General features: G+C 38.0%; 1 protein-coding gene across 1 annotated transcript in view; it reads left to right on the plus strand.

Moving 5' to 3' along the window:
- The first annotated feature begins 10041 nt into the window (after nucleotides 1-10041).
- Nucleotides 10042-25055, plus strand: part of LOC146004095 (uncharacterized) — a 93679-nt gene continuing 78665 nt past the window's right edge. Inside the window, exon 1 of the mRNA XM_083142738.1 lies at nucleotides 10042-10076. The gene's annotated coding sequence lies outside the window, so the exon portion shown is untranslated. The remainder of the gene's footprint in view (nucleotides 10077-25055) is intronic.

A 25055-nucleotide genomic window follows, 5' to 3' on the forward strand; every position in this document is an offset into this window, starting at 1 on the left:
ACGAAAGATAGGAGGCGACGAATGATAAGGGGGTGAACAAAGATAAGAATGACGAAAGATAGGAGGCGACGAATGATAAGGGGATGAACAAAGATAAGAATGACGAATGATAAGGGGATGAACAAAGATAAGAATGACGAAAGATAGGAGGCGACGAATGATAAGGGGGTGAACAAAGATAAGAATGACGAAAGATAGGAGGCGACGAATGATAAGGGGATGAACAAAGTTAAAAATGACGAATGATAAGGGGATGAACAAAGATAAGAATGACGAATGATAAGGGGATGAACAAAGATAAGAATGACGAATGATAAGGGGATGAACAAAGATAAGAATGACGAATGATAAGGGGATGAACAAAGATAAGAATGACGAAAGATAGGAGGCGACGAATGATAAGGGGGGTGAACAAAGATAAGAATGACGAAAGATAGGAGGCGGCGAATGATAAGGGGATGAACAAAGATAAGAATGACGAAAGATAGGAGACGGCGAATGATAAGGGGGTGAACAAAGATAAGAATGACGAAAGATAGGAGACGACGAATGATAAGGGGATGAACAAAGATAAGAATGACGAAAGATAGGAGGCGACGAATGATAAGGGGATGAACAAAGATAAGAATGACGAAAGATAGGAGGCGACGAATGATAAGGTGGTGAACAAAGATAAGAATGACGAAAGATAAGAGGCGACGAATGATAAGGGGATGAACAAAGATAAGAATGACGAATGATAAGGGGATGAACAAAGATAAGAATGACGAAAGATAGGAGGCGACGAATGATAATGGGGTGAACAAAGATAAGAATGACGAAAGATAGGAGGCGACGAATGATAAGGGGATGAACAAAGATAAGAATGACGAAAGATAGGAGACGACGAATGATAAGGGGATGAACAAAGATAAGAATAACGAATGATAAGGGGATGAACAAAGATAAGAATGACGAAAGATATGAGGCGACGAATGATAAGGGGGTGAACAAAGATAAGAATGACGAAAGATAGGAGGCGACGAATGATAAGGGGATGAACAAAGATAAGAATGACGAAAGATAGGAGGCGACGAATGATAAGGGGGTGAACAAAGATAAGAATGACGAAAGATAGGAGACGACGAATGATAAGGGGGTGAACAAAGATAAGAATGAAGAAAGATAGGAGGCGACGAATGATAAGGGGATGAACAAAGATAAGAATGACGAAAGATAGGAGACGACGAATGATAAGGGGTGAACAAAGATAAGAATGACGAAAGATAGGAGGCGACGAATGATAAGGGGATGAACAAAGATAAGAATGACGAATGATAAGGGGGTGAACAAAGATAAGAATGAAGAAAGATAGGAGGCGACGAATGATAAGGGGATGAACAAAGATAAGAATGACGAATGATAAGGGGATGAACAAAGATAAGAATGACGAAAGATAGGAGGCGACGAATGATAATGGGGTGAACAAAGATAAGAATGACGAAAGATAGGAGGCGACGAATGATAAGGGGATGAACAAAGATAAGAATGACGAAAGATAGGAGACGACGAATGATAAGGGGATGAACAAAGATAAGAATAACGAATGATAAGGGGATGAACAAAGATAAGAATGACGAAAGATATGAGGCGACGAATGATAAGGGGGTGAACAAAGATAAGAATGACGAAAGATAGGAGGCGACGAATGATAAGGGGATGAACAAAGATAAGAATGACGAAAGATAGGAGGCGACGAATGATAAGGGGGTGAACAAAGATAAGAATGACGAAAGATAGGAGGCGACGAATGATAAGGGGGTGAACAAAGATAAGAATGAAGAAAGATAGGAGGCGACGAATGATAAGGGGATGAACAAAGATAAGAATGACGAAAGATAGGAGACGACGAATGATAAGGGGTGAACAAAGATAAGAATGACGAAAGATAGGAGGCGACGAATGATAAGGGGATGAACAAAGATAAGAATGACGAATGATAAGGGGGTGAACAAAGATAAGAATGAAGAAAGATAGGAGGCGACGAATGATAAGGGGATGAACAAAGATAAGAATGACGAAAGATAGGAGACGACGAATGATAAGGGGTGAACAAAGATAAGAATGACGAAAGATAGGAGGCGACGAATGATAAGGGGATGAACAAAGATAAGAATGACGAATGATAAGGGGATGAACAAAGATAAGAATGACGAAAGATAGGAGGCAACGAATGATAAGGGGTGAACAAAGATAAGAATGACGAATGATAAGGGGATGAACAAAGATAAGAATGACGAATGATAAGGGGGTGAACAAAGATAAGAATGACGAAAGATAGGAGGCGACGAATGATAAGGGTGTGAACAAAGATAAGAATGAAGAAAGATAGGAGGCGACGAATGATAAGGGGATGAACAAAGATAAGAATGACGAAAGATAGGAGACGACGAATGATAAGGGGTGAACAAAGATAAGAATGACGAAAGATAGGAGGCGACGAATGATAAGGGGATGAACAAAGATAAGAATGACGAATGATAAGGGGGTGAACAAAGATAAGAATGAAGAAAGATAGGAGGCGACGAATGATAAGGGGATGAACAAAGATAAGAATGACGAAAGATAGGAGACGACGAATGATAAGGGGTGAACAAAGATAAGAATGACGAAAGATAGGAGGCGACGAATGATAAGGGGATGAACAAAGATAAGAATGACGAATGATAAGGGGATGAACAAAGATAAGAATGACGAAAGATAGGAGGCAACGAATGATAAGGGGTGAACAAAGATAAGAATGACGAATGATAAGGGGATGAACAAAGATAAGAATGACGAATGATAAGGGGGTGAACAAAGATAAGAATGACGAAAGATAGAAGCCGACGAATGATAAGGGGATGAACAAAGATAAAAATGACGAAAGATAGGAGGCGACGAATGATATGGGATGAACAAAGATAAGAATGACGAAAGATAGGAGGCGACGAATGATAAGGGGGTGAACAAAGATAAGAATGACGAAAGATAGGAGGCGACGAATGATAAGGGGATGATCAAAGATAAGAATGACGAAAGGTATAAGGAGGCGACGAATGATAAGAGGATGAACAAAGATAAGAATGACGAAAGATAGGAGACGACGAATGATAAGGGGTGAACAAAGATAAGAATGACGAAAGATAGGAGGCGACGAATGATAAGGGGATGAACAAAGATAAGAATGACGAATGATAAGGGGATGAACAAAGATAAGAATGACGAAAGATAGGAGGCAACGAATGATAAGGGGATGAAGAAAGATAAGAATGACGAATGATAAGTGGATGAACAAAGATAAGAATGACGAAAGATAGGAGGCGACGAATGACAAGGGGGTGAACAAAGATAAGAATGAAGAAAGATAGGAGGCGACGAATGATAAGGGGATGAACAAAGATAAGAATGACGAAAGATAGGAGACGACGAATGATAAGGGGTGAACAAAGATAAGAATGACGAAAGATAGGAGGCGACGAATGATAAGGGGATGAACAAAGATAAGAATGACGAATGATAAGGGGGTGAACAAAGATAAGAATGATGAAAGATAGGAGGCGACGAATGATAAGGGGATGAACAAAGATAAGAATGACGAAAGATAGGAGACGACTAATGATAAGGGGTGAACAAAGATAAGAATGACGAAAGATAGGAGGCGACGAATGATAAGGGGATGAACAAAGATAAGAATGACGAATGATAAGGGGATGAACAAAGATAAGAATGACGAAAGATAGGAGGCAACGAATGATAAGGGGATGAAGAAAGATAAGAATGACGAATGATAAGTGGATGAACAAAGATAAGAATGACGAAAGATAGGAGGCGACGAATGATAAGGGGTGAACAAAGATAAGAATGACGAATGATAAGGGGATGAACAAAGATAAGAATGACGAATGATAAGGGGATGAACAAAGATAAGAATGACGAAAGATAGAAGCCGACGAATGATAATGGGATGAACAAAGATAAAAATGACGAAAGATAGGAGGCGACGAATGATAAGGGATGAACAAAGATAAGAATGACGAAAGATAGGAGGCGACGCATGATAAGGGGGTGAACAAAGATAAGAATGACGAAAGATAGGAGGCGACGAATGATAAGGGGATGATCAAAGATAAGAATGACGAAAGGTATAAGGAGGCGACGAATGATAAGAGGATGAACAAAGATAAGAATGACGAAAGATAGGAGGCGACGAATGATAAGGGGATGAACAAAGATAAGAATGACGAAAGATAGGAGGCAACGAATGATAAGGGGGCGAACAAAGATAAGAATGACGAAAAATAGGGGTGAACAAAGGTAAGAATGACGAAAAATAGGGGCGAGAATGATAAGTGGGCGACGAGAGACAGGGTCGAACAAAGATAAGAATGACGAAAGATAAGGGTGACGAATGATAAGGGGGCAACGAGAGACAGGGGGCGAACAAAGATAAGAATTAAGAAGAATGGGTGGGATGAAAGATTGCAGCCGACGAAATATTAGAGGGAGACGTCATATAGGAGGCGAAGAGGGGCGAATAAAGTTAAGGATGACAAAGGAAGGTGCGACGAAAGATAAGCACGAAATGAATTTAAGAAGATGTAGGTATTAGGGTGGATCAATGGAGTCGTGAGGTGACCACCCCTTCACAGAGGATCTAGAAAATATTCCTGCCACCTCTGCCTCGTCACTCACATTTTCATGCACAGTCACTGTGGAAAGACCATAGCCAGGGAGAGAGAACAGCTGACATATACCCCAGCGCTACTAGGGTGACAAGGAAAAAATTTAGGCGAACTACAACTATCAATCTTAGTAGCTTGCTGCAAGGGCGAATTAAAGGCTTGAGGGGAGCGATCATTCTTCTCCTGCGTCCTGAGGTTGTTTTTTTTTTTTTTAATGTATTGATAAATTCACAAAGTTGGAACGAAATGTATCAAACATTGTGGCATTTTATGAGATACCCAAGAGCTAAGAATTAGCACCCATGGAAGGTGACACAGCAGTCCTCTTCTTGCCTGTTTGGGTCAAGACTTATCTTAAGCTGCTCCACTGTTCCCGACAGTTACATCTATTGGAATCAAACATCAATGTATTTTGATTTTTGAGAAATCTATTACAGTCTTTATTTTATTGAAGTTAAACAACTTAGAATGATTGGTGTGCTACACAATGGCGTAACCACAGGGGAGGCAGAGGGCATTGCCCCCCCCAACCTTGGACGGAAATCAATTCTAGAGGGGCAAACATTGACGGCCAAGGGCACCTGCAGGGGTCAATTACCCCCCTCCCCCGTTTTCAAATTTTTTGCAAATGAAAATACATTTCGTAAAATGTAAGTCACTGCAAGTCAACAGTGGAGCGGCGATGCTGCACGAACTACTGCGCAGGCGTTTGTTTGATCGTCACGGCGCCGTTATGGTGTGTTGCTAAGGAACAATTTTGACTGGCGAAACACACATTTTCGTTGTGCGTTAATCTCCATGAAGTTTAGAATAAGATTCCTGGTACTTAATGACTTCCCCTCGTATATTTTTCAATTTGCTTGTCTGATTTTGAAAGTGATAAATTTGAGGTATTTTCATATTATGTGTAGTCCAAAAATTATAAAATAGACTAATATGAAGACTTCAACATCAACCACTCAGCATATAGTTGTGGTTATAACATGGAAGTCAACAAATTTAGCAAATTTCGCACACATTACAATACAAAAATGTAATTTCCATGGGAACCCATGTCCATCCCATTATGAAATTTTGCACACAAATAGTCAATTGTCTTCAAATCATATATTTAAAAAAAAAAAAAATGGTGTTTTTGAGATTTTCAAACAAACTTTTTTTCACGTTTTTTTTTTTAAATTTCAAAATTCAAATACAACACTGACGTTGCATTTCAAATTAAAACCCATTAAAAGCAGAAGAGAATGACACCAATTTGAGCTCTCTAGGTCAAATAGTTTTTGATCTACAGCTGTTTAAAAATTTCAAAATGTCATCAAATTTTGGAATTTTTTCTTTTTCGAAAGTCAATAACTCAAAAAGTAAGACCGGAAAAAATCTGAAATTTGTCAGTTTTCGTCAACTTTACTGGTACTACCATTGTACCAAAAATTATCAATTATCAAGATGTCAAGGTTCAGACCCCAGTTGATTTGGCATGGAATGATCCAGTAATAATTGTATCTTTTGACATCTAAATTAATTATAAATGTTCAATAAAGATCGTGGAAAACTTTTCCCACTCTATCCCCGCCAGAACGTTCTTAATCCGCTATTATTAGATCTTCTGATTTTTTAAGCAGATCTGGTTTTTCATGGGTCGATCTCCCGACTTTTTAAAAATCTGACCTGGCAACACTAGTACAAGAAACACTTGATGATACATACTGTGGGACACATTCATTGCCTTGACGTAGTACCAGTGGCGTACGCAAGGGGGATTACGGGGTTTAAACCCGCCCCTTGAGCTTGTGAAATATTATGAAAAATGCTGTGGAAAAAAAATTAAATGGCCAATTTACCACAGTCAAAGATCTGGGACAATACTATTACTATAATACATCTACTACTACTACTACTACCACTAATAATAATAATAATAATTTAAATTATTATTTCCATGTAGCATGGAGAAAAGCACAGCATTCCAAGCACACGCGTCTTTCAGAGTGATGCCTTGAAAATAAGCACAAGTTCTTGAAAGTGAAATATGAGGGTAACTATGATTTAAAAGAGAAATAAAATGTTTTGTATTTCAGTTGCAACAATGTTCAATACTCAGGCGTACGCAGGGGCCAGAATAGTAAATGTGGATAACACATGGCTTCGTTTTGGAGGGCAGGATGCATAATAAAATATTTCGTATTCTTGGAGCTTTTCAGTCTATTAAAATTGTATTCAAAGACAAAAATGGGAATCGGGACTCACTTTAAAAGAGGTTTCGTATTTACACATTTTGATTTTTGAAAGTTCTTAACGGATTTTTATTTGAAAATTCTTATTTTCTCAAAATTTTGGTAGGGGCTGTAGCATCATCGGTAGAGGCATGCATATTTCGTTTTTGACAAAAAGAAAACGAAATTTGAAATAACACAATGCAATGTTAATTTTTAAGGTTTCTGAAAGATGTGAGGTGCATTTTCCTACCCTGTTTTGTCACGAAATGATGCGAAATGAACTGCAAAATGCGAAATAGACTCTTAAACACGAAATTTACCGTTTATATACCGACGCGACACTTTCTGAAGTCTGAAGTATCCTGTGTGTTATGCAATTCACGGAAAATTGATTAAATTGCTGTAAATATTTGAAATGCAAAACTGGACTCCTCTATACAGGAATAAACTTAATATTCTGGTAATGATTTAATGTGCTATTATAAGGGATATGTTTATTTTGTGTAATAGTGCAGTTTTTAAATCATATTGGGATTTTATTCACATTTTTAAAACCAAAATGTAATTTTATATACCGCTTTTTCACCGCTATAACAGCGAAATTTCATTTTATTTACAGCTTTTGAACCCGAAATTGACTCGTGTTTTTATACTGAAATTTTGCTTTTTTATTTATCAAAAGTATGTGCCTCTAACCATCGGCCATGCCTCTACGTACGCCAGTGTTTAACGAACATGTATTTTTTTTGTGTGTGAACAATGAGAATTAACTAAAGAAAGTTCTTGGTTCGTTGTTAGAGGCTAATGTATAGACAAAGGCTAGGCGGACAAGAATACAGTCACCAGTCTGCTTTCCCATTTTATTATTTACCGCAGCACGTTTTAAAGTCTCTCTTTAAAATGTCTCACCTTGTTGACTAGACAATTATTCAAACGACAATAAGCTTAACTATTGGAAAATGTTTTCTTGGTAAGAACAGTGAGACAATACAGATGTGAATTATCGGGGACATTTATGCGGGGAAGAAGCCGGAAAAATTCCAACCAATTTCGGGAATCGAATCCGGATCTCCCGCGTGATTGTCAGATGCTCTTCCGACCAGACCACCGCAGCTTCTTGGATGAGTTCCATACTTTAATTATTTCAATTTATTTTAATATATTTTCTTGTTTTATGGATTTTCTTCACCCTTAAAATGTTTCACCTCGTTGACCAGACAAAAAACAAAAAGAAAAAAATGCTTCCAGGATTTGATAAAAATTGAATGATTAGAAAGTAATTTCTTTCTATTGTTTTCATAAATGGTATATTTATGTAGATCTCTACTACATAATAGTAGTAGTGGTATTAGTAGTAGTATTAGTAGTAATTCAGCTAATTAATTAATTATAAGTATTATTAATTAATTGTGATTATTATTATTTAATTAAAGTATAATAAATCAAAGGTAATGTGAATTTGGAGAAAGTTTTAGAAATAACCCCCCCTTGACGAAATCCTGCGTAGTACAATGCTATTGGTTACGCGTTAGTATTTTTAACGTTGCAAACATTCTCTGGGCATGAATGTTATACAGCATATTGTCCCTTGTAACATTTGACTGTCAATTGTCATGTGTAGAGTTCATCCCCAATCTATTTTGAATATGCGCAAAAGAGACAGATTCCCAAGAATGTTTGAGAACAAGTTTTTCGATAAGATACATATGGACTATCAGTCTTCAGTAAGATGAAAGTGTCTTGGACTTCAGCCAATTTCGTGCATAAGTCCGACCACAGATAAGAATATATACCCTTATCTGTGGTTCGACCTTTACATTTTCAAAGGTCGCGTAGCTACTGTGACGTCTGTCCAGCAAATTGGAGCTTCTTTTCCTTGTTGGAATGCCGAAAGTGTACATAAGTGAGAATACGACACACACCAGTGTTTGGAAAGTTACTTTTGTGAAAGTCATGGGCGTCGGCAGGAAAAAATTTCGGGGGGGGGTTCACTCATAATTGTTCCCAAGAGCGTCGCAAGAAATTTGAATAATAGAAATAATAACAATAATGATTATTAATTAATAAATTAAAATGTCATAATAAATAACTAATTGATTCTAAACGTATTATTATTGTTATTATTATTATTATTGCTGTCCTTATACCCTTGAGAAGACTTTTCTACTCTATCCAGAAGTGTCAATATGCAGCACTACTCTTTTTTTTCATGCAGTGTACTGAAATGTACAGCTATTATATTTTGTTATTAAATTTTAGATACCTCAAGAAAAAGCTTTAAAAGTAAGAGAAAGAAATTTTAGTCATAAAGATTATGTTCTTTGACCATTCACATAAAACTTAATTTTTGGAATTTTGAAAACTGTGGAAACCAGTTATTCTTTGGATTAAATGGTAAAACATAGCCTGGTGCCTGTATTGTAACCTCAATTTTTCGATAAACAACTAAAAGTTAATTATTACTTCAATTTAGCCAACCAACTCTCCACTTATGTTCCCCCTCTAACACAGTTTTTCTTTGGTTATTCTGTTCGAATACTAACTAACTGGACTTTATTTCCGTTATTAACAATAAAACTAACAAACGTACTGCTATTTTATAACTTGCAATAAACAATGTCAATTCCGGGGGGGGGGGGGGTTCTATAGACCAGTTCGATCCGACTTTCCGACGCTCATATTGTTCCTATACTTACCAAACAGCACCACTATGCACTATACAAGTATGTGTTTTATAGGGCCGCATATAGGTTAAAGGCTGTACCAGTGACGGCCGGCGGCAACTATGATGGGTAGTGCCAACGTGATCAAGTAAATAGAAAAAACCTCCGCAATGCCCTCCGCCCCCTCCTTGAGGTTGCGCCACTGACCAGTATGTTTATCCTCGTTTGGTAACGTGGAAAACAACATGAGGTTAAGTAGGGTCAAGTGCCCATATTTCGGATAGGTTCCTAATTTCGGATACCAAGAAATTTCCACCTTGGAACAGCAGCGCCGAAGTGCAGATAGTGCCAAGTAACACGCTACTTCGTCCCAAAGTTTCACCCTTGTGCGTGACCTTGAGCAATGTTTCTTTAGCGTGTGGCTGATATTTCTGACTTTTCCGGAGTTTTGATGTAATATTTCACCATCCAAACTTAAGGCCTACAACTGGAAGGTTAGTATTTACTCACTTCTGTCTAAATTTTATATAATCTTGAGAGATTCAGCAAACATTATTACGTAGTTTCAGTTACATTATTTCAGAGGGGGAACGCACAGAATCGCCATATTGAATATGCGACTGGGTTTCCTAATTTCGGATGCTACAGGGGTACCTAATTTCGACTATCCGAAATTGTACACCCTTTCCAAATACTCATTAGTAACCCTATCCGAAATTAGGAAATACCCTATCCGACATTAGGCAACCTTTTTGTCAGACTAAAAATATGCATACAATTCTTTGTTTCATAAAATATACCAAGTATTATAAATGTTAATATAACTTTCAGAAACATTAATAAATATATGTTCAATGTTTATTAACACATTTATGGCTTACTTTGTTTACATTTAGGTACTGAAAATCTAATTTGAAATTAAGTATCCGAAATATGGGCACTTGACCCTAATAACGCACTAATCCGATTTATCTTCACTCACTAATCTATCTTTATACACTACAGGACACTTCCCTAAAAATATAACAATTACAAGAGGAAAGGAAAAACAAATCCTATCACCTTCTCCTCCTTCATGCACACGTATTCTAACTGTATGTCGAAAATATCTTTGTTATGAAAAGAAATTGTCGAAATGCCAAAGGAAACTCGCATCATCATAGGATTTTTTACTTTTATATTTAAAAAAAATTGGATGGCCCTCTTGGTGCATCTATCTATTATCAAAAATGTTCATTTAACTTTGGAAAAATATTAGGTTCGTTTCTCCAAAAGTAGGCAGAAATTACTTCCCCAACGGGTCTTACAAAACAATTGGATTTAGCGACTTTTTTCTGAAGGTGGCAACTGTGTCGTGTCAACACTGCGAAAGTTCCCTCGCCGTGCCAGGCGAAGACGAGCACGGTTTCTTCTTACCCGCCCCCTGCCACTTTGTTCTCGGCTCATGGTGGAAATGTTCCTCGCTGAGACTTCTTCAACCCTCTGCACGTGTGTCAACTTGGTTAGGTCCATGGGTTAGGTCAGCTCTTCGGCGGCACGGACTGTTGCCCCACGAGGATACGAACGAAATAGCTGGCGATGCAGTGAGGAGGTTGGGGCGGTCGTCACGTCAGCTTGACCGATTGCAAGATTCGAATCTCCTTGTCTGTAAACTATCAATGTATTCATTTAACAATACTTGGCGAGGTATGCGTTTCTTCTGAGAGTAGTGCCATGGCACGGCGGCTCTACCCCTTGAGCCGCAGCTGGTATGTACTATATATCGACCGCTGGGTGTAGGGTAGTGAATGTAATGCGCTACGAAGCTGGATATCCTAGGTTGAACTCATATAAAGGAGGATTTAAACCCTTATCGAATAGGGAATTTAAAAGTTGGAACAGGAATTTTGGGTCGATCACAAGGGAATTTTCAGTCTGATCCAGGAACAGCACTGGAAAGAGGACAGCAGAAGTGAAAATGAAGGGGTCGCGGGTGGGCAGCGATTCTGAGAATTAAACCCTTTTCGCTCAAATTTCAGAATTCAAAATGTTTGAAAATTCTAGCTCGATAGAATTGTCTCTCTGTTGTATTTTTGTGAAACTGCTAATATTTTTTTGAAAATGTGTTACAAATTTTAGTGTCTGAACTCCCATTAATCCAACATGCCAGAAGTTTCGGGGGGGGGGTGAACCCTAAAAAAAAACCTCTAAATACGGTCATGGTGAATGTAAATCCTATACAGTCATTGTTACTTTGCTCAGTTGCAGTTAGAGTTATTTTTCTCAAAAACTAACTCAGTAATATACATTGTTACATTATTGAGTAGCTAGTACTTTGTGAAAGTAACTGTGTTGTTGTTACTTTGCTCAAAAAGTAACCGTGTTACAGTACAGTTACTGCTACTTTGTTAAAAAAAAAGGTATCAGTTACTTTTTAAAAGTAAATGAGTTTCAGCAACGACCAACGGAACGCACTTGCAATATTCCCGCAGGCCTTAGCGAGGGGGCAACGCTGTGGAAGAAATCACCTGAGCCCGTGTGGAGTCTGAGATTGGCCGTATCTCGCCATAGTCATCCACGCGTTTACCAATTAGGAGTGGTAAATAATAATATATATATGTGGTCATACTTGAGATAAACACGTTAAATTTCTGGATTTGGATCAAGTTTGTCATATAAACGGCATTTTACAATTTCATTGAATTTGCAATCATGGATTTCAAGATTGCACCTTTTTCCTAAAATTTCAATTCTTGAAGTATTTAGTGAAGATCTGCATTTGCACAGAAGTGCAAAAATAATGCGTCTTTAAGTACAAAAATCTCAATATTATATCAACAGTTCATTATGAACTCTATGAAGTTAAGTTGCCCGTTCTTGCAAAAAGGAAGAAAAGCTACTGTTTATAGTGATTTTTTTCCCCTCATAATAAGAAAATGCAATGGAGAATAATTTTCACATGACGCTTATTAAAACATAGATACTTGAATCTTTCCAATGAGGTATATTTGCCTCTTCTCCTCCCACGGAGTACAATTTTCAATGCACGTAAACAGAGAGCTCAATATTTTTGGCACGGATGGCATAATCATTCATCAGAGACTGGTTGATAGTTTAAATGTTTCGGGGAGAAGTTCGCACCCCTCCTCCCGCCTATTCCAGCAGTACTAATTAGGAATAGTTAGAATCAAGTTTCGTAGAAGGAGGTGCTTGCCAAGCTCTTCAGACATTTGGAACGAAGGAAAAGTGTTTACGCAAAGAAGGAGCTGTGAAGCCCAAGAATAAACAAACCATTCATAAATTTGGCGAAACGACGAGCAGTGTTGCACATGAGTGGAAATTTCCCTCCTTGCGGAAAAATTGAAGCGGATTTTAAAAGAAAAGGGAAACTTGATGAAAATTACCTAAATTTCAGGGAAATTTGAAGACATCAGTCCAGGGTTAGCATGTTTAAAACACACGGCTTTGTTTTTTTACAAATGTTTTAAACGTTTAAAGCAATGTTTTTTAAACATTTTTTTAGAAGTGTTTAAAACACATTTTGGTACTTGATATTTTATAGTCTGTGTTAATTTCTTTTGTTTGGCAACCCTGTATTTTCATTGAATCTGTGTCAATCCGTGCTTTACGGGTTTCACTTATCGCGCAACACTTGAGCAACCTTCTGTTCTGATGTCACAGGAGAAGGCTAAATGCCTACGTTGTTAGGTTAGGCAGGCTAGCTATATATGCACAAGATAGCAAAAGTGTTGTGCGACAAGAAAGACCCGTGCTTTACTGTAGAATTCGAAAAACTTCTTAGTTGTTTGTTTCGTACCGTCCTATAAATTTGAGACTGGTGGAAGCTGGAAACTAACATCTGAATACACAATGCGTGATTTTGATCATGACGCGATTTTTTTTTTTTTTTTCGATATGATTCATTGAACGAAGTGCAGATGCTTACTTTTGGTAACATAATTTTGTACTTGGAAAGATAAATTGATCTGGAGAATCTATTATGACACTGCAGGTTGTTTTCTCCTATATAAACTGTTCAGGCTGCAGGAAATATTTCAAACTCATTTTTCCAGGACGAGGATAGAATTTCTATAATATTTAGTTTCTTGAAATTTAGATTAATATGAATCCCAACCTACTTCAACAGTGGCGGAAAAGGGGGGGCTTTTACCCCCAACTTTTGTCCCTGCAGTAGAGGTGTGCAGGATCGGGAAAGAAAATTTCCCGTCCCGACCCAAAAAATTCTGTCCCGCATACCCTTACCCTGCAGTATGGTAAACCTTATCTCCAAAGGGAAATAAACTGTCTTGCCGTCAGTGTACTCATAAAAATGATTTTATTTTCTTTAACGACTTTAACTATAATTTACTGGGAAAAGGTTGACTTCATTTTGTTTAAAACGTTATTTTAACTCATGTTTAAAACTATGTTTAAAACAAAAAAACATGTTTTAAACTAAAAAAAAAAGTTTGTTTTGTTCTTTTTTTAAAAAAAAACACCAATTTTGCCAACCCTGCATCAGTCTCAATATTAGTACACGTTAAGTGAGAGATTATATCGCATTTCTGTCTCATATTCATAATTCTTTGCTCGACCGACTATTGCACACTAACGAGACTCTGGCTCCCCGACCTGCAACAAGGATAATCCTCAGTAGGATTTTGCTGTGTCGCCCATGAGTGTTTGTGATTGTCTCTTCATCCATCGCATCGACATTCATCCCCATCGTCACGATTAGCCAAAAGTGGTAGAAAAGCGTTGTAGAATAACCCAATGCAAAAACCAACCGTAATTCTTTGTTGTAGCTTCTTATTTCCACTTATTTGTGTAAATAAGCCTACATCTCTATTTTGTTTACTTTACGTCGCGCTTCTTCATCTTCAGTTAATAGCGACGATGAGAATAAATGATAAAGTTATGAAATGGGTGCCGGGTACATGTGAACCGGCAGCGTGTATGTGATCAATTTCTTTAATATTATATATTATGTATATATAGCCATACAGCACACACATATCCAGGAGACGTCTGATGGACGTCTTCTGGATATTCGTGCCGAAATTCTAGATATCCATAGGATGTCCTGGAATGTAGACATCCATAGGACGCCCCCTGGATATCCATATGTCCGTCCAGGGGACACCCATAGGATATCCAGGACATTTTGTGGATCATTTTTGGATGTGTTTTGGACATTCTGGATATGTTTCGAACATTCGGTGGATTATTTTTGAACATGTTTTGGACATCCTGTGGATCATTTTTGGATGTGTATTGGACATTCTATGGATTATTTTGAACATTCTATGGATTATTTTTGGACATGTTTCGGACATGGGTTCACGTGATAGGGACATTATCTGGATGTTTTTATTTCATTGTGGATAAGGATATATTCTGGACTAAAATTGTACCTAATCTGAACATTATGCTGATATTTTACGCACATGCTTTGGATACGAAAAGAACATTCCTGGACTAGATTTACACAAATCGAAGACCTCGAGTACACATATGCTTATAACAAGCACTCCACACTCACACTCTCTCTCTCTCTGTCTCTCTCTCTCTCTCTCTATCTTTGTCACTCTCTCTCTCACACACACACACACACATACACACACACCCACACACACGCGCACTTACGCAAAGAAATTCACACACACGCATCTACACATTCGGAAAGTACTTTGAATTCACACGCATAAGCAGAGTAAGCAGAGATTATTCTTCACTACCACGAAAGGCAACGTGCTCATACATGGGCGTATATATAGCTCACGTAAAGGGCAGGGGGGGGGCAACTTTTCGTTCAATTAGGGTCCTATATTGCATAAGTGAAAATCCGGGACACTACTGACCGGTAGCTTGTTAGGGAGCGGGGGGGGAGGGGGGCTGGACACGATAAAGTTGTGCAACATAATTGTCATTTACATCACACATTGTGTGGGAACTTTATTTGAAAACTGCGGACTGAACAGATAGGCACCCAAGCACTGACTCTTTATAGTAAGCAGGAAGAGAATCGTAACTGAAATTCAGCACTGCTAGCAGACGGCGGCGCCATCTTGAAGTCAAAGATATTTGCAGTACCGTCTGTATCTCGTTAACTCTTCTATTATGGAGAGGGAGTGGTTCAATGTAGAGTTAGTTTGTTTTGTAAAATGAGCATTTTAAAATTACGTCCACGCATTTAAATATAAAAAAAAGAGTTCAGGAAAGTAGGAGTCTTAATCATTTCTTCTTTCCCACCCGATTTCAGGACATTTGTGCATCCCGAAGAAACTATTCGGAACACCGGGACAAATTATACCATTCCGGGATTGTCCCTGAAAATCCGGGACATATAGCGTCCCTAGGCATGATCTGGCTATTAAAATCCACTCTGCCACCACATGAAAGGTCACACATTTTTTAAATTAAGTCTATCTACGAACTTCTAACTTTTCTACATAAAATGATCAGAAAATGCTTTTGAAAAAGCTAATTCCAGCTTCTATTTAAAAAATAATTAAAATGTTAGAATTAGTCTTTCCACCTTGCTACAAAATTGAAAATAACAACATTGGTGTTATTTTAATATTCGTATTTATGCACACTTAACTGTGCAGGGTCCATTAGTCGAGGATCTCCCGTTGAATTGCGAGGACATTATTTCAACCTCCTTAATGTTAAACATATCCTCTCGGGTGTTGAAGATGAAACTGGCAGTGTAGCCAAGATCACCAACAATTTGTGCATATTTAAGTACAAGAGCTTGTCACAATTTTCTACTGCCTACAATGCAGACCCTGGACACCAAAAGTGGTTGAAAAACGAAGTCAAATAAACCACATCAATCAATGAATCTTATTTCTGTGTAATGTTCAACAAATTCCAAAACGCAAACAATTGAATGAAAATGGGTCATAGAAGTTTGACTTTACGAAGCAGAGTGGCAATCCACAACTGACCCGCGACATGTATCAACTTATAGAACAGAAAGTTTCAATGAGATTGCCGCACAAAAAGATGATGGTTGTTATGGGGTGTTTGGTTTTCACACGCCAGATAATGTGTGAAGGTGCCAGTCGTTCTTCTTTCCAACAGAAAACTTTCTGTTCAGAAAGCCGCACGGCAAGACGTGTAGAGTTCTGGAGGAGGGTTATCTTGGGAAGAGGAAATCCGACACGCACAATTTTTCTGTTATCGACTGTCAAAATGATAAGCGCTTTGGCTTTTCCAATCTGCAATGAATTATATCAGTTCTCATGGCAGTTGACTGATCAGTTTGACCCCCTCCCCACTCTTTCGAACCGTCCAGAGCATTGGGCTAATATACAGGGTGTCTACAAAGGATTTTACACATTTTAATCGTGGATAAAACAGAAAAGAATGAAGATACAACGAATCTAATAGCATGGATGCATGGATAAACTCAAAAAGTTCTTTGTCCTGTGTCAGAACACTTCGCACGGAGAATATCAAGGTTCGGGTGGGTCAGCATGCCAAGTTCCACAGTGTCTATTGGTCAGCCCAACTTAGGAGTTCAGTATGGCTGCTTATGGCGACAGTGTTGCCACATGGTGCGCAGTAGAAGAAAACTCCAGCGTGCATCGAACGTCTGCTGTAGTACACGCCGCAACAAAAGTTACTGATCAACGGAGCGGGTACTGTTCAATACAAGAATGCAAATCCTTCCTCCACGATTGGTGGGAAGCTGTCCTGTCATGCGGCTGTGGTACAGAGTAATGACGGTCCATGGAAGATGATTTGCAAATAACTGTTCCAAAATATACTTGTCATACGTCTTGCTGTCCGTGTTTTTTTTCTTTCTTTTAAGTCCACTTTTGCACAGAAAGGCTAATCGGGACTGGACCTACAGTTCAAATTGGGATCGCACACTATATGCCTCCACCGGGTATCAAACCCGGTACCCCTTGATTACGAGGCCAGGACGTTACCACTGTGCCATCGGGGAGGTCTGTTTCACATTTCTCGGCACACTGTCTTGTTTGAGACAATACCGTGTTCATTACCAGCATGCACCAAAGAAAATCTCTCCCCCCGATCTGCAGGTGCTTGCTAAGAAATATCAGTGAGAATGCATTGCATGCCGCTCGCATGTTTGAATACAGATATAATATGACTCTTAAATAAATAAATGAATATACTGCGAGCGAAGCGAGCAACAAAATTGTTAGAACCATTTCTTTGCAAACTGATAATGCATATTATTAATTAAACATAGCGACAATACTTTCATTTCACAGTATCCCACGATGTTTACTCTTTACAATCTTGCTTTGCTTGTTCGGCGCCCTCTTTACCTCAGCACATGCCCCCTGCCCCCTCCTGTCCTAGCTTCAGTTAGAAAATATGCATATACCTAGTCTTACCATAAATACTGTCCCAAAGTTGTAAATAAATAGACACAAAATGGTGAGAGATATTGTAATATCAGAATAACATGAGGTGCATGGATGTATTATGAACCAAAATCACAAATAATTATTCGAAATGAGCACCTTTAGCACTCACACACTTCTGAAGTCTTCGTGGCCACGCATCAATTGAATTACGCAACACATCGACTGGAAAATGAACAACTGCCTTCAGAAGAGACCGACCGCTGTAAACTTTCAATATTGAGATGCCTGTTCTTCCAAGCCATCTCCTGAAGCTTGGCCCACAATTTGTAGTCCAAAGAGTATAGGTCCAGACTTGCAGAAGGCCAATCTGAAGTGGAAATGAAGTCTGGAACATTTGCTATGAGGGCACGATCCATTTCTGTGAAAAAGGGGTAAAAACATCAGCCAAAGTGTACCAGCAGACAGTGCTTGAGAAACGATGCAAGAATCTTACCGACACCATCTTCCATGGAGAGAACTGGAGCTTCCAGCAGGACTCAGCCCCAGCACACAAGGCACGCACCACCCAGCAGTGGTTGGAGGCAAATGTTCCTGACTTCATTTCCACATCAGATTGGCCCTCTGCCAGTCCAGACTTAAACCCTTTGGACTACAAATTGTGGTCCAAGCTTCAGCAGATGGCTTGCAAGAAGAGACATCCCAATTTGACAGTTTAAAGCGGTCTCTTTAGAAGGCAGCTGCGGAGTATCCACTTGATGTGTTGCGTAATTCCATTGATGCGTGGCCACGAAGACTTCAGAAGTGTGTCAGTGCTAAAGGTGCCCATTTCGAATAATTATTTGTGATTTTGGTTCATAATGCATCCATGCACCTCATGTTATTCTGATATTAAAATATCTCTCACCATTTTGTGTCTATTTACTTACAACTTTGGGACAGTATTTATGGTAAGACTAGGTATATAATTTTATAGATCTATGTTGCGAGTGAGTTACAAATAGCCTACTGCTGTTGTGTTCAAATCTCTATTTAAACAATGATTCACAAACTGAAATAAAGTAATAAAACTATATAGTTAGAGCATGGTTATGAAGACTTTAAAATATAGTGGAAGTTGGGATGCAAGTTGATAAGATGCCTGTTATTGCTTTTGAACGAAATCGGTCAAGCAATTTCATATTGAAGTCATATACCCTTACAAAACTTTGGAAAATACTCTTCACGCTGTTCAGAGTTTATCTTTCAAATACTGGACGAGAGACTATGGAATTAGGAGTCATGTGTATCTTTGCCTTAAAAGAAAACGAAAAAAACATGTGCAAATAAACATATGGCATTGGCATGTTAGCTGCAAAAAGAAGGCAAGGAATTTTCACTTCTAAATTGAGGTAATGTTTTATTTTCAATTATTTAAAAATTGAATAGCATTTATTTCACTTTCCAGCACAAGTAACACGAACCAAACAACATTTTTATCTCCACGTTTTCCAGCAGGCAGGGAGTGGCAAGCACCGTCGTGCCCCCACTGGTGTGCTTATGGTCAGATATAAATTTGGGACTTAATGTAAATTAAATTTATTTTTATGTTTAATTCCTTGTACTTCCTTTGCTTCCTCTTAAAAGTTGCAAGAAATTAAATATGTCATTATGTAAGGGAACAGACTACATAAAAAGAGGAAGACAATTTTTACTAAATCTATATCTTTGCAAACTGACAATAAGTTTAATTTAATAGGATGCCAGTAATTTCACAGGACACCACGACGTTAACGCTTTTCTATTCTTATCTGTCTTGCTTGTTCGACACCCCATTTGTCCTTAGCTCCCAGGCAAACACCTCGTGCGAACCCCCCATTTTTTTACAACTCTCTTTCTACTCTTTCTAATACATAATTTCATTTACAAAGGTAAAAACTCTTAGAGCCACAAAAATGGTCACATACATCAACTATACATCTAGACATCATACATCTACAACTTATCAAGTTTACTTTAGGTTGCCACCACTTTCTAAATGAAGTTACACTTTTATATAAATCTCTGATATTTTTATTTTTGCTGTTTGTTTCATTTTTGTTAATTTTACTTTTCAAGTAATATATTTTTTTTTTACTTCTAAACGTGCGGTTAACTTCTTGCTTTATTCTATTATAATTGCTTAAATTGGTTTCATCAGAGTTTTTGATTTTGATTTGATTTAGTTTATTTTACTTCGCGTTTTGTGCCTCTTGGCTAATTTGCGAAGATGGGGATGATGATGAAATGATGAAATTGATGAATGGACATTCACAAACAACCAAGCCCGACCGGGATTCGAACCCGGGACCCTTGGCATCTTAGCGCGATGTGCTAACCACTCAGCCACAGGGTCGGGCGGTTTCATCAGAGTTGTGGAACCACCTAAGTCTAGCTTGATTTCTTATTTCTATTAGGTTTTGACATTCATTATCAAACCATGGCTTACTTTTTCTTGGTTTATGGTATCCTATACTTTCTTTAGCTGCTGATTCTATTGCATTATGTATGTGCTCCCAATTCAAATTTATGTCTGTTTCATTTATATATTCATCATCATTTAAATCCTGCAAAATATCGAATCTATTTGACAGTTTAATTTGGTAATCTTTCTTAATTCTATCATCAGCAAATTTTCCTATATTAAATTTTAGAACTTTTAGATTTTGTTGCTTATGATTTATCACTGAGTGTCTTTCTCTTAATTTAGCAATTACTAAATAATGGTCACTGGCACAGTCAGCACCTCTTATGTGAACGAACGTCAATTATATTAGTATGCCTTCTTTTATCAATGAGAGTATGATCTATCTGATTATGAGTTTTACCATCTGGAGAGGACCAGGTATATTTATGGATATCTTTATGTTTAAAAGTGGTACTTTTCACAATTAAATTCTTTAAGGTTGCAAAAGTAATTAATCTTATACCATTATCATTACTTAATTCATGAAGACTTTCTTTACCAATAGTAGGTTTAACTGCCTCTTCTTTGCCAGTCTGTGCATTACTGTCACCTAACAGAATTTTCATATCATACTGGGAAAATTTATCAAAGACCTGTTCTAACTCTGCATAAAAATCATCTTCAGTATTATCATCTTTCTTCCGTTGGTGCATGAATGTATATTAAAATAATTTTGCACCACCTACTTTGTAAAAGTGCATATCCTATCATTAATAAATTCTACTGTTTTAAGAGTTGAGATAATTCTATTATTTATGAAGAAGCCTGTTCCAAAATTATGATTTTCAGTACCACCATAGAAAAAAGTATAATTTTTAGTTTTACAATTACCTTCTCCTGGCTGCCTAACTTCCTGGACAGCTACTATATCTAATTTATACTTAAGTATCTTGTTAACTGTACACTGAAATGCCCCAGTCCGGTAAAGACTCAGAACATTCCAAGTGCCTAATTTAATATTCCTAATGTAGATCTCATTCTTAGTCCAGGGATCTCCCAAAGTAGCCCCCCCCCCCCCCCCCGGAGATCCAAATGGGATACTATTTTACCTCTGGAATATTTTGCCTTGGGAACATCTATGGCCTCATATTGCTGATTCTTGACATGTCTTTTTACAGTGCAGAGTTCTCAGCTCTATGCCTAACCCCCAATATGAATGGAGGACCGCAGCTGTCGTTGGTCAGCTGATCCCTCGGATCTAGCTGGGAGGATCACATTGTAGTCCAACACACATACCCCACTTCTGCCAATTATGGGACACTCATAGAGCCATGACAGGACAGTTCTGTAGATCCCAACAGAGCAAAATGTTGACCATTTCACTCTGTTGGTTGACTAACTGCAGTGAACAAGCCACTGGGCGATGGGGTCGTCACAAGCGACATAAAAATATGAATTCCACCATGTTCTGAATCCAATGTGGTGGCTAGATGCCAAAATGAAACACAATGTTTGTTTCTAGACAACTTGGATGTGCTCTCTCCCATGATGCTAACAGTGATCAAATTAGAAGTGTCAGTTTTGAGATATAGAATTCTGAAAATCGGTTCAAATTTAGGAACTTAATTTTGGAGACAGGACGTTAAGGATTTAGCAGGCAGAACACCATTTAACCAGCTTTAAGTGAAGCCCATGGCTTATGAATGAGAGAAACTCCAGCCACTCAAAGCAAATTATTCAGTACCAACCACCATCTTTTCCTGCCCTTTACGTTGTTTTTTTTTTTTTTTTTAATACTTGGCTGAAGGAAGGGTATAACCCCAACCAACCCCCTTATATGTGCATAATATATAGTAGAAAAATAAAAAGACTATTCAATTTCTATTATATTCTTTATACACTAAATTTCGATGTCATTTTTTACTGCAATTCGGTGTTATTTTTTGCGGTTTAGGGTAACTATGCTTAAAATTTCACATTGTGTTGGTTCTGGAAAATTGAAACCAAAACAATGGCAAAAATTTCCTCTGCGACATCAAAATACCGTTTTGTGTACACACACATACATGCCCCCCCCCCCCTTCCCATAACACAACAGTTGCTGCTTCTCCCTGAAAATTTACCCATTGCTATGAATTTTTCCTTCAGGGAAAACCCTCTGAACGCATTTTATTTCAGGACGAGGTTAAACACTGTCAGTATGTCTGCGCCAAACTGCGCGTGACAATCTCTTTTGAATCGAACTATCAGTGCAGACTACAAATGACAAAATAGCACTTCAGGTAGTTCTTTTTGAACAGAAGAAGTGTTATCCCCAGTTAATATTGCATATCTCGCAGCGTTTTTTGTGTTAAAGTGTAAAATTCACTGTTATTCTGGAAAATGGCATAATTTGCGTTATTTCAAGATTCCGAAACCCCGAAAACTTGCCTCCTTTACCTACCCAAATACATTTTAAACAATTTATTTCGCTTTCCTCAATTTTTCGGTGTTATCGTTAAAACGAAAACTTCACATCCCTAACTATAATACATATATGTATATAATAATGACATATAATGTGTTCTTGAGAAAATGAATAATTGATGTTGCACAGTGATGAAAAAAGTGAATCACCTAATAGCATGAAGAAAAAATAAAATAAGTAAATAATTGGACTGTTTTTGTAGAATAAGGAATATGTAGAATTTTTAAAGCTTCCAAGCAAAGTATTTTCATGATATTCTCCGTATCTCCCGGGATCAGAAATTTGGTGATTCAGAACTCGCAGTAGTAATCCGCAAAAAAATAAACAATATCTTTCACATATCCAGACCCAGAGTGGATAAAATCTTCTCACTCGGAGATGATCAACATCATCATTGTTTGCACTGGAATATCCACAACTCTTCTTACTTAGTCAACTTTCCGCTTCTAAAAACTTTCTTCCCTAAACTATAATATAGTTTCTAGAAAAACAAATTCTCTGGTAATGTCTTCTGAAGGTTCTCAAAAGTTTGAATAACCAATTGTGTTTCAATAAACCACTACACAGTTTGTGCTCTCTTGCAAAAGTCGACATTTTTTCTTCAACTACAGAACTAATGGCCATCCATGAACGCAATTGTTACCTAGATATACAGAAAGAAACTCTTGAGTTTATCCATCTATTCATACTACAAGTTTCTTTGTATCTACATTATTTTCTGTTTTATTCATGGTTAAAATACAGGGTGACAATTAATCAACTATATGAAATAAAACTCATAATTTCTGAACGGTTCGCGTGATGACATCCAAACTGTGTGGCTTGCCACAGGGCATGATGGGAATTCGTATGCATATGCGCACGCAATGTGTTGATGTCGGCCATTTGCAAGTGAAAATGTCCTGGAGGAGTATTTTGGAGACCGCATTCTGGCTCTGGGGTACCCAGAGGCCACTGGAAGGGGCTATGTTAAGGACAAGGTGTACAGAAATAACCCCAAAACCATTGCCGAGATGAAAACTGCCATTCAGGAGGTCATCGATGTTTCGACACTTCAGCAGGTCATGCAGAATTTTGCTGTTCGTCTGCCCCACATCATCGCCAGAGATGACAGACATATCGAACATGTCATAACCTAAATCTGAATGTCTGTAGTGCCGTTTACATGTGCAATCCAGTTTGTGCACTACGTGGTTTGTCACTAATTTCCATTTTATTTCATATAGTTCATTAATTGTCACCCTGTATGTCGGGCCCCTTAAGGCTAAAAATTTGTAACCAGAGAGGAAATTCCCTTATAAATACTAATTTATTATAGGGACTTGGTGAAAAGCAGGTTTAACCAGAACAGTGACAAAAATGAGGAATATTTTATTGGTATTGAAATAAACTATACTGGTCCATTGGAGTGAACTCCAAATTGTGCTTTGCAAATCCAGCTAAAACCTTTCATTTCAAAGGTCAGTCAACCTGTTGTGGTTGTGTTGTCACACTGAGGCAAAATGGGTGTGCTTCAAGATAGACATAAGTCTGAACAACGAAGTATCTTCCCAGATTTCTACCCCTTGAATTCTTCTTTCAAAGTAGCAATGACTTTCAGTCCCTGTCAATGCTAGGACCTCCCCCCCCACCTCTTCTGATGCTGGAGTGTGCCAGCATTTAGGTTGTTTGCACCTGCCATGTCATGTGTGGATTAACAAAATGTAAGGCAGGCTGTTCTGATGATGTATGGTAAATGTCTCACATTGTAATCAAGAAGTCCCTGGTTTGATACCCAAGAAGACATATATAGTGGTTTGGATCCCACTTTAAACCACAGGTTCAGTCCTGATCAGACTTTCTGTGCATAAAATGGAGTTAAAGCAAAACTAAAACAAAATACAGAATAGGTTTCGCAAATTACAAGAGAGAGCATCTGAATTAAAATTCTTTGTGTGGAAGAGAATGACGGATGCTCCCTTTCACCAAATTGCCAACCGGTATGGTGCAGACAAACAAACTTCTTACCAAGACTAGAAGCAAATCATGAAGTTGACTGAGCATGTTGGGTGGTCGACTTATGGTATCACCACCAAAGATACTGAGTTCAAATCCTGGCATGAACATGGATGTTCCTTCATCAACTTCATACAAACACCTTTCATCCTTGATGAATAGATTATCTTGGGCTATTGACCAGGTGAGTTGTGGAAAGGATTCCAAGCTTTTGAGAGCTAAAGTCACTCTCATCTCATCCACAATTCACGTTGTCAAT

This window comes from Lepisma saccharinum, chromosome 21 (assembly GCF_977018435.1).
Source record: "Lepisma saccharinum chromosome 21, izLepSacc3.1, whole genome shotgun sequence".
NCBI classification, from domain to species: Eukaryota; Metazoa; Arthropoda; class Insecta; order Zygentoma; family Lepismatidae; genus Lepisma; species Lepisma saccharinum.